The following is a 10,230-nucleotide window of genomic DNA, read 5'->3' as shown; positions in this document are numbered from 1 at the left end:
ACTCAATTTACTTAAGCACAGTACTCAAATAAATGTAACTTTGTTACTGTCCATCACTGACGAGGACACCTGGTGGTAGACTAGCGTAGTGACGTGATGTCATATAATATATTAGGAAGACCTTAATGCTGGATTTTTTTTAATGCTTCCAAATAAGCTTAGATGTTTTTTATTTAGATTTGTTTTTGATAGAAAAGTATTTTTTAAATGCTCAATTGTGTATAAGGTGCCTACTACTTTCTTTTTCATTGTTTTGCTATATTTTAATGATAAGGTGCCTATACGACTTTCCCCGGACTGTTAATTGAACCCAGGCTCTTAGCTTGCAACCGTATCGCCCCCAAAAAATTATAAATAAACGTCGGAATTGTACGTTTCTGAGACCCACCGATACGTTGCATCGTGACGTTTCAATGGCAGGTGCACCGGGTTGCAGGGACGTTACGATGCCATGCCAGCGTTTGTTCTGTGGCAAACAGGTTGTAGCTTGAACTTTGTAGCCATAATATGATAAACTGGGCGCCATGAAACCAGAGGTTTCCATGTAACGCATCTGTTTATGCTTCTGTGTTTTGGCGTGATTCGTTTTGTTGTGTTCGTAGAATTTTTTTGTTTTGTTTTATGTCTTGTCCACTTAAAGCAGCACTATGTAACTTTCTTCTTCTACCTAATTTGAACACGGTTTCCTGCGCAAGTCCTGACATTTTTACCATTGAGCTAATCGAGCCTGCCTGCTTGCTCAGGGGATAAATTGAGTCTTGACCATCCGGTCAAAATTCGTGTCAGATCCTGTGACCTTTGACCCGATCTAAATGTCTCAATAGAAGAGCAGGGAGACAAAATACAACCACCCCAAATTGTATAAGTTATATTGTATTAACATACTCTACCATACAAATTGTATAAGTTATATTGTATTAACATGCTATACCATACAGATGTTATTAATTTAAAAAAGTTACATAGTGCCGCTTTAACCTTTTCCTATTAAATGGAAAATTATGTTTGCGTAAAAAGCACATCAAGTAAAAAACTAAAAAAGAGAACTTGCAGACGGGTTTTATTGCACCCACTGAGTGCCTACACCAGTTGTTCTCAAACTTTTTCATATCAAGGACCCCCACATTGATATCTATTTGGCCACGGACCCCCATCTGAAAACATACACACACACATGTGTGTGTGTGTGTGTGTGTGTGTGTGTGTGTGTGTGTGTGTGTGTGTGTGTGGCGGCCATTTTGTGGTTCGACAGATAAAAAAGCCCATTAATTTTTACCCATAGAGATTTCCGAAAATATTTATTTAAATTATTTTAAACCTCGAACCAAGCCATCCTGGCTCCAGACGAAAGTAGTGAAAATAGCGGATCAGAGCTTGTAGATCTGCTATTTGCACTATTTTAAATTGTTTCTTTTTCTAACAATAATAAAAAAAATCACACCCAGTGTGAAGTGGGCGGTGTGGTCACAGTGGTCATCACAGTGATGGAAGAAGTGATGGAAGATGGAAGAAGTGATGGAAGAAGTGATGGAAGAAACCATAACTTAAAAAAAAAAAATTATGGGTTTATTTAAGTTATGGTTTCTTATATAGGGCTATGCACATGTGTCATGTTTCCCTAGCCAATCACAGTCCTGAATAGACTGTGATTGGCCAATCACGGTGCAGGGTTAGGGGGGTACATTCGTGGCCAATCACAGCGCAGGATTTGGTGTGCAAATATCCAAACCTCACATATACGGGCGGTTTCACCGCCCAAAAAGGAACGGTTTTGGACATTCAAGGTTTCCACCTGACAGCGACGATATGTCAGTTATTTGTCATAATCTGCCCTGTGCAACTTTTGTTTACGAGGCCTAAAAGCCAGAACAGAAATGTATTTTGTATTCATAATGTTCCAATAATGTTCAACGTCAGAAACGTTAATCGCAATTATTTGAGCGACAAATATTCGTCAAGTGAAATATCGTAATAGGCTCTATGCACAGCAGCCATAATTTCACTTCCTTCACAGGTGTTACCAATGATACTAATGAAGGCTTGAGAGTAGGCTCAAGGGCTCAAGGGAAAGTCGCAACTTTCGGGAGGGCAACTCGCTCGCTTTAGCTCGCTCGGTGGTCCCTCACGTGGCTCCAGTTCCCTTGAGACTGCGCGCCTCCAAAATGGTTTAGTCAATGGGGGAGATGCGAGGCGGCTATGCACGGATTTTCAGGTTTTCCAGTTGTCTATGCACAGAATGACACTCCATGCAATGTATACTAAGTTGTGTGAGATCGGGTTGAGTGTAGCACAGTGGTTCTCAGATTTTTCAATTTCCACGACCCCTATAACTCTGAGAGTGTACAAATGGAACCAAATGGACCCTTACGGGTACAAATGGAACAAATGGTTCCATTTGTAAGGATAAAGGATAATTCCTTTTAACAGGTCGTTCATGAAAGTCCTTGCGGTCTTGTTTCCAATGAGAACCTGTGAGCAATTTGGGTTAAGAGTCTTGCTCAGGGACAAATTTCATATCATCGGCACATATGCTGGGATAGCCTGGAATCGAACCTGGGGCAACCAGGGCCAGCTGGTTCCCTAGGCGGGCTCACTAACCACTCAGCTATGGCCGCCCACTCTTAGAGTTACACACCCGTAAGGGTCCATTTGGAAACCCCTTAAGGAACCATGAGGGTCCCTGGACCCACATTTTAGACCCACTAGTGTAGCAGAGTGTTTTCAGTGAGCCAACATGCAGCAATAATATTGTTGCATGTTGGCTTATATTATAAGCACCCGGTCCCTGACTCTGTTTGACCGGAATGGAACAGAGCCTTCATTAGTATCATTGGTAACACCTGTGAATGGCTTACAATATGGCTGCAGTGCATAGAGCCTATCGTGACAGCTCTGTCAGTGGGATGCAATAAAACCTGAGTGTTTTTATTTTATTTTTTTACTTTCTGTAACAGTGTTCTTCGCCCATGCAGCACCTGCCCAATGTGGGGGATTGGATGTGCATGTCTTCCTCTCTAAAGCAGGGGTCTTCGACATGGGGTCCTCAGAGTTACTACAAAATTTCATTAGTTTTAACTGTTCCTAATTTTGCTAGGGACCCCCTGGAGCCCCCTCGATAGGACCCCCTAGGACTCCCAGGACCCCACTTTGAGAACCACTGTTTCAGCATACAAATGTCCATGGTGATGAGATTGGTGTCCAACATTATGCTTCCCTGGAAATGTACTGACACCTACTGGTTACTTTCTGGAAATACAGGAAGGGTGGGCACTAGAGAAGAGTGGGCACCAGGAAGAGCGGCACCAGACCTTCGGAAGACTGGGCACCTTTTAGTAAAATATGCCTAACCTTAATCCTATAACCTCAGTAAAATATGCCTAACCCAAGCCTTAATCCTATCCCTAATCTCAGTAAAACTATGCCTAAACCTAATCTTTTTAACCCTAAACCGAACCTCAGTAAAACTATGCCTAACCAAAACCTTAATCCTAATCGTAACCTCACGGAACTATCCCTAAGCTTAGCCTCAAACTAAATTTGTCGTAAAATGTTTTGGATGGGAGAAAAAAAGATTATCATCTGAAAGTTGTTGCATACCATTAGTATTCATGCCAGACTTCAAAGTTTTCCCGTTTTTCCTGTATTCCCCCTAGTGCCCACTCTTCCCAGGCCTGGGCCTACTCTGTTTTGGTGCCCACATTTCCCTATAGTGCCCAGAATGTTTTGGTGCCCACCCTTTCAGTTAACCTTTCTCGTTTCCTCAGCTTTCAGATATCAGTAATTGTAAACAGGCCTAGGTTTTAGGAAAAGGTGTGAAACTGAGTTGTAATGTCTTCAAATAAATCTTATTTCCGACTACAGGTGCTCAGCGTGGCCAGGATTGGTTGAAATTTATGAATTAATGTCATAGATCTCTTATGTGTGCTAATAATGGAAAATGTCTTGTCTATGTTTATGCCAATTATACAAATGATTGAGCTCACTCCAGTCTCACTCCAGTGTGTGTACAGTGTGTGTGTGTGTGTGTGTGTGTGTGTGTGTGTGTGTGTGTGTGTGTGTGCGTGCGTCAGGGACGGCGCCAGGGGGGGGCTTGGGGGGGCACAAGCACCCCCTGGCGAAAGCCTAGCCCCCCCTAAGCACCCCCTGCCACAAACCCAATTTTTAAGAAAAAATATTAATAAATCGGTAAAATCAGGCAAAAATGTGAATTAAATAATGTAACCCTAACCTAACCCTAACCCTAACCCTAAAACCGAGATAAAGTACCAAAACCCGCCCGAACCCGCACATTTTTGGACCCGAAACCGGGCCGAAACCGCAAAAAAAATCGCGCGCGTGCATGCGTCAAGCCCCCGCTGGAAATAAGTCAGCCCCCACATAGCCCCCCCTGCCAGAATTCTCTGGAGCCGTCACTGGCGTGCGTGCGTGCGTGCGTGCGTGCGTGCGTGCGTGCGTGTTTGTATTATTATACTTGTGAGGGTCTAATGTCCCCACAAGTATAATATGAGAAACAGATGTGAGGACAATTGTCCCGGTCTAAAATTAGAAAAAGATTCAGGTTTAAAATAGCAGATCTACAAGTTTGCGACGAGTTGTGAGCTTGTAGATCTACTATTTTTCGTGTATTCGTCTATTTTCATCCGTCCCAAAATGTTGAGGTCCTCACAAGCATAGTAATACAAACGCCTGTGTGCGTGCGTGCGTGCATTTGTGTTTTCTCTCTACATTATCTGTAGTACAACAGTATTTCTTGTTTACAATGGCAAAGTAATATTGGTACACTTACTAATTTACGTTAGTAGTTTAATTCATAATTTTAGTCAATTAGATGAACCGAGAGAGGCAAATAAATCTGAAATGTAACATACTGTAAATATCTGTTACACACACACACACACACACGCGCGTGTGCACGCACAGCACAGAACATTTACATTTAGATATTATATTATTATAATGTGTTTTATATATAAATTACCATCAACAATAAATGCTGTTATTTATTATAAAAGTATTCATCAAACACTCCTATCACATCACCACAGACTCCTTACATTATTAACATTATTTCACAGCCCCATTTACAATAATTTAAGCAACCCTGCCACCTTGTGGTAACAACGGACAATTGCAGAGTACATAAACATGTCCAGGCATTAAATGAGTGATTTGCTTGAAGAACAATATAACTACGAATCCTACTGGCGTTTATAATGTGAACCAATAACAAATGTACATGTTGGTGGGTTTCATTTTGTTTGTCAATATTTTAGCGATATTGGTCTGTTAAGTCAGCACTAGCCTGAGGCTACGAGCTCAATCCATGGTCTTGAAGGGCGGACCCAAACACAGCCGCCTGGATTTGTGCGTGGCTTCCTATTGCTTCACCAATCTATGTCCCCGCCTCCCCTCCCCTCCCCCCCTCGGCCTGTGCACGGAGCACGCTGACGTCACCAAATTTAGAGCGACGCCCCTCTGCACTCTGATTGGTTAGGAGATAACAAGGTCCAAGACCATCGTTCCTGCATCGCTCCCCCAGGCTTTTTTTCTTTTGTAACAAAAAAAAAAGCCTGGGTTTCCGAGGCTAAGTCAGCACTGACAATCATGAGAGCGACTTTCGGCTGCTCTTCAAAAATAATACCAAGAATTCTGTCAAAAATGTAGAGAGTGAACTTCCGGTTATTCTTTTTTTTTTTTAAATAGCCGGCTAGCAGCTAGTCCACACTGTCCGCTTGTTAAATTATGTAAAAATGTTCTGCATTTGTCATACGAACGTTCTTTATTTCAATGAACAATTCATATGAGCATCATCAGTTATAGAAATATATATATCATTATATAATACTGATCCACTCACTGGGTATTTGTGTAAACAAGTGGTTCTCAAACTTTTTCATGTCAAGGACCCCCAAATTAATATGTATTTCAAAGTTTTTCCAAAAACCATTTTTTCAGCACCTCAGACAGCGACCTGGGTCATCCTTCATGGGATTGAATGCACCTGTACTTGGTTCGGCAGACCTTCCGAACATTTACCTCCAAACAACAATGTTCCGCCTCCCCTTTCCCTTTTAACTTAGTTACAGAAAAATAAACAATTTTTACTGCAAAGAAAAGACGTGGCGTGTTCGAGTCCTGACTGTCCTGGTCTTTGCACCACAATGTGCGTTTCTCTGCTGGGAAATATATATAAAATAACTTTGAATACAACTAACCGCACAATAATCTCTGATCCGTATCAATCCAACCTGTAAACTGTGGGGAAATATGCATTTTATTTTTCCTTTTTTGCATCACAAACCAGCACAAATAGATTTAATATCTATTGAAGCTAGTTAAACAAGTGAAAGATTTATGGGTGGAAAGAAATATAAACCGTTTTCATTAATGGGATTGAAATTAGGCCTCTTCCTTACTTCCTTCACAGGTCTTACCAATGATACTAATTAAGGCTCTGTTCCATCTGGTGTAGCACAGTGGTTCTAAAACCTTTAAATTGCAAGGACCCCCATAACTCTGAGAGTGTACAAATGGAACTGTCCATTTGGTTCCATTTGTACACTCTCAGAGTTACACACCCTTAAGGGGCCATTTGGAGCCCCCCCTGGACCACACTTTGAGACCCACTGGTGTAGCAGAGTGTTTCCAGTGAGCCAACATGCACAATATCAGCACCCTGACTCTGTTTACTACTTGGCTACTTCTTGGCCTCAATCACAAAACCCATCTAACCCCTGCTCATTTTGTAGGATTGGATGGCTTAGGGTTGAGGACAGAGTACAGCAACTTGCTATGGGCCTGGTCTTCAAGATACACCACAACATTGGGATCCCCCTGTATTTGTCAAAATACTTCCAAAATGTTAATGAAGTCCATGATCATAACACCAGAGGCAGCTCCACAAATCATGTTCAACCCAGATTTGGCTCAACAAAGGGAATGAACTCGTTCTCATGCTATTCATCAAAAATGTGGAATGCCCTACCAAAAGGAGTAAAGGAGTGTAAAACCCTACTCACTTTCAAAACTGCCCTAAAGATACACCTTCAGGAGGCTGCAATTCAAAAATGGCCCCTGTCCAAGTCCTAACCTACCCCATGTCCTAACCTAACCTACCCCCCTACCCCCCCCCCCCTCTCTCTTTCTTATTTTGTACATATTTTTCACTCTTCATACCAGTAACCTGTAAACTGATTGTATGACATTCTGTATAGTAGTGTGTATATCTGTCTGTCTCTTATATGTCATCATGATTTGTGTGCATGGGGATCTCATCTTAAACAAGCTCAGTGCTTAATGAGTTTTCCAGTTTAGTAGACCTTGTATTGTGAATTTGTACTTCCATGTACTGTTATGTACTGTCATGTACTGTTCTCATGTCTTACTAAATAAAGTACATCAATCAATCAATCAATCAATCAATCAATCAATCAATCAATCAATCAATCAATCAATCAATGTTTGACCAGAATGGAACAGAGCCTTCATTAGTATCATCGGTAACACCTGTGAAGGAAGTATAAGGAAGAAGCCCAATTAATTGCTTTCCAATATCGCTGCTGTGCATAGAGCCTGTAGCAATAAAAGCAATGTGCCTATTCTGTAGCAATAAAAGCAGTGTGCCTATTCTGTAGCAATACAAGCAGAGTGCAACGCATCCACGTTATCTTTGTTTCCATGGCTATAATCTTTAAGGAGCTGACAGACCAAATACAACGCTGTATGATGAACAACGCGCTTCATCAACCACACCTCTTTAAGCACTTAAAGCCGGTAAGCGTTCCTATTCTGGGGCCGGGAATATTAATATGAAGAAAACAAATACAAATACAAATAGGCTATTTTCAGATATGTTGATATTTAGTGTAGAGCTTAAACAGGAGTGGCCCTGGTATAGAGCCCTGGGGGACTATGTAAACTAAGTAGGCTACTGTATATAGGGTTTACGTCAGTGGTTTTCAAAGTGGGGTCTGGGGACCCCCATGGGTCCTTGGAGGGGGGGGGTTACAGTTTGAGAACCACTGGTTTATTACGGTCAGTTCAGTGAACCAACTTGCAACCACTTGTAACCAGTGGTGGAAGAAGTCCTCACATCTTGGACTTTAAGTAAAAGTAGCAATACCACAAATTAGGAATAGGCTACTTGTAAATGCACTGTATTCAAAATCTTACTTGGGTCCAAGTACAAAAGAATAAAAAATATACTTAAAGTAGCTCAAGTACTCATTACGCAGAATGCTCATTTCAGATATTATATCGTTGCTGTCGGGCAGAAACCTCGTATCTCCATATTTCAACTTTGTTTTCATAAATGAATGCCCTATGATCATCATACAAGAGTGTCCCACAAAAGTAGTGAAAAAACCTATCTGCAAGCTTGTCACAATGCCACGTGTTGTGAGCTTGTACTTGTAGATGGGCTATTTTCACTATTTTATTAAAATTATCATAACAAACGAACCGTTTTGGACATACAAGGTTTCCACTCGACAGCAACGATATTATATCATGTTATTGGACTGTAATTATCGATCATTAACCGTGTAAGCCCTATTTCACATTTTGGCCGATACCAATACGTTGACGCATTATGAGCTTTTTTCCCACCGTGTTAGTGTCCCTATCTCTCCTGCGGTTGAGCAGCTGTGGTCATTATTAAATTAATATACAGTAGATTATAATTCTATACATTTTGTTATTATTAAATTAATATGCAGTATTAATTAAGTAAGTCTCTACATTGTGTTTTTTTTCTCCAGTGAACAAGCAGTTGGCGGATAAAGAGAGAGTAGCAGCAGCTCTAGAGAATGCATAACTTCTGGAGGTGGTCAACCAACAATGTCTGACCACCAAGAACCAGTGAACTGCCTATCAGATCTGGAGAACACTCACTTAGTGGAGGTGATCAACCAATGTCTGACCACAAAGTAATCTCCTCAGTGTTAATTCATCCAATTGTATCTATGGGAGTGTTCAAATCTAACCAAATGGACCAAATGTAGCTAGGTCCATTGGTTACATTTGTACACTGCCAGAGTTAAATTAACACTGCATTATTTTACTGTGCACCAAGCATCACCAATCAGATCTGGAGAACACTCACTTGGTGCAGGTGGTCAACCAATGTCTGACCACCAAGAACCAATGAACAGCCTATCAGATCTGAGAACCCTGGATCCACTGAATCACCCAATCATTGATGCTATAGCCTACCTAACGAATTTAGTTGGGGACCCCCTGGAACCCCCTCGAGGACCCCTTCTTAATAATTATATTTTCATATTGTGCACTGCTGAGTATCATAATATTTGTGTTGTAGGCTAATATAATATGTTGTATTCTGAGTTACTGTTGTCACTTGCATATGTGATAGATACTAAAAGATAAACACGCAGACATAAATTATTTATGTATTGACATTAAAATATTAACTTATTGAGAGGCAATGTGGAGGTGGGTAGGTTTGTCTAATCAATCTATCCATCCATACAAACTCACACAATGTAAACGTAACAGGGTTGTTATTGTGTTTGAAGTTCGTCAAAATTCATGGAGTATCCCTTTAATTGTGTTACTATCCTTTTCATATTAATGTATATTTTGGGGTTTATTTATTTATTTTTGGTTTATTTACGCCCTCCTGTGGCGGGTGGTGTTAATAGTCACCGGTGGAAAACAGTTGGGGGCTGGGTAACCTTGCGTCACCAGTCTTTCCACTTCGGGGCAGTAAAGTCTCGCGTGAGTGACCATTGCTCGCGAGAGACACACTCTGCCAGGAGCAATGTTATTCCCATAGACTGAAACGGCAGCTACGACGTGCGATGTCTACTTTTGTAAAACAAAAACATAAAGAAAACGATTTAATATCTCACTGAAAAAAAGGCAGTTTAATGATGCTGAAAGACTATTCTCCGATGTGGGACACGTCTCAGAACTCTACCTGTTGTGTCAAATCCACTTTTTTTTTTTTACCAGAAAATGTCCGCCAGACGGAAAATCGTTGATGCGCTCCCTACAGATCTTGGCCATTAGAAAATGTCTTTGACCATATCTGTAGGTGGCGCCCTTGAGTAAATACAAAGTAATATCCGCCTGGTCGAAATATTTTATTTTCCTTTTTTACACAAAAGGTGGGGTTCTGAGACGTGCCCCACCGAGGCAAATAGTTTTTCATCATTATAAAACTGCCTTTGTTTCTGTGAGTAGCAAAATCGTTTTCTTAATTTTCAC

Source organism: Gymnoscopelus braueri (assembly GCF_963280865.1).
Source record: "Gymnoscopelus braueri genome assembly, chromosome: 14".
In the NCBI taxonomy this organism is placed as follows: Eukaryota; Metazoa; Chordata; class Actinopteri; order Myctophiformes; family Myctophidae; genus Gymnoscopelus; species Gymnoscopelus braueri.
The sequence above is the reverse complement of the archived record's forward strand: the minus strand, read 5'-3'. Positions refer to the sequence as shown.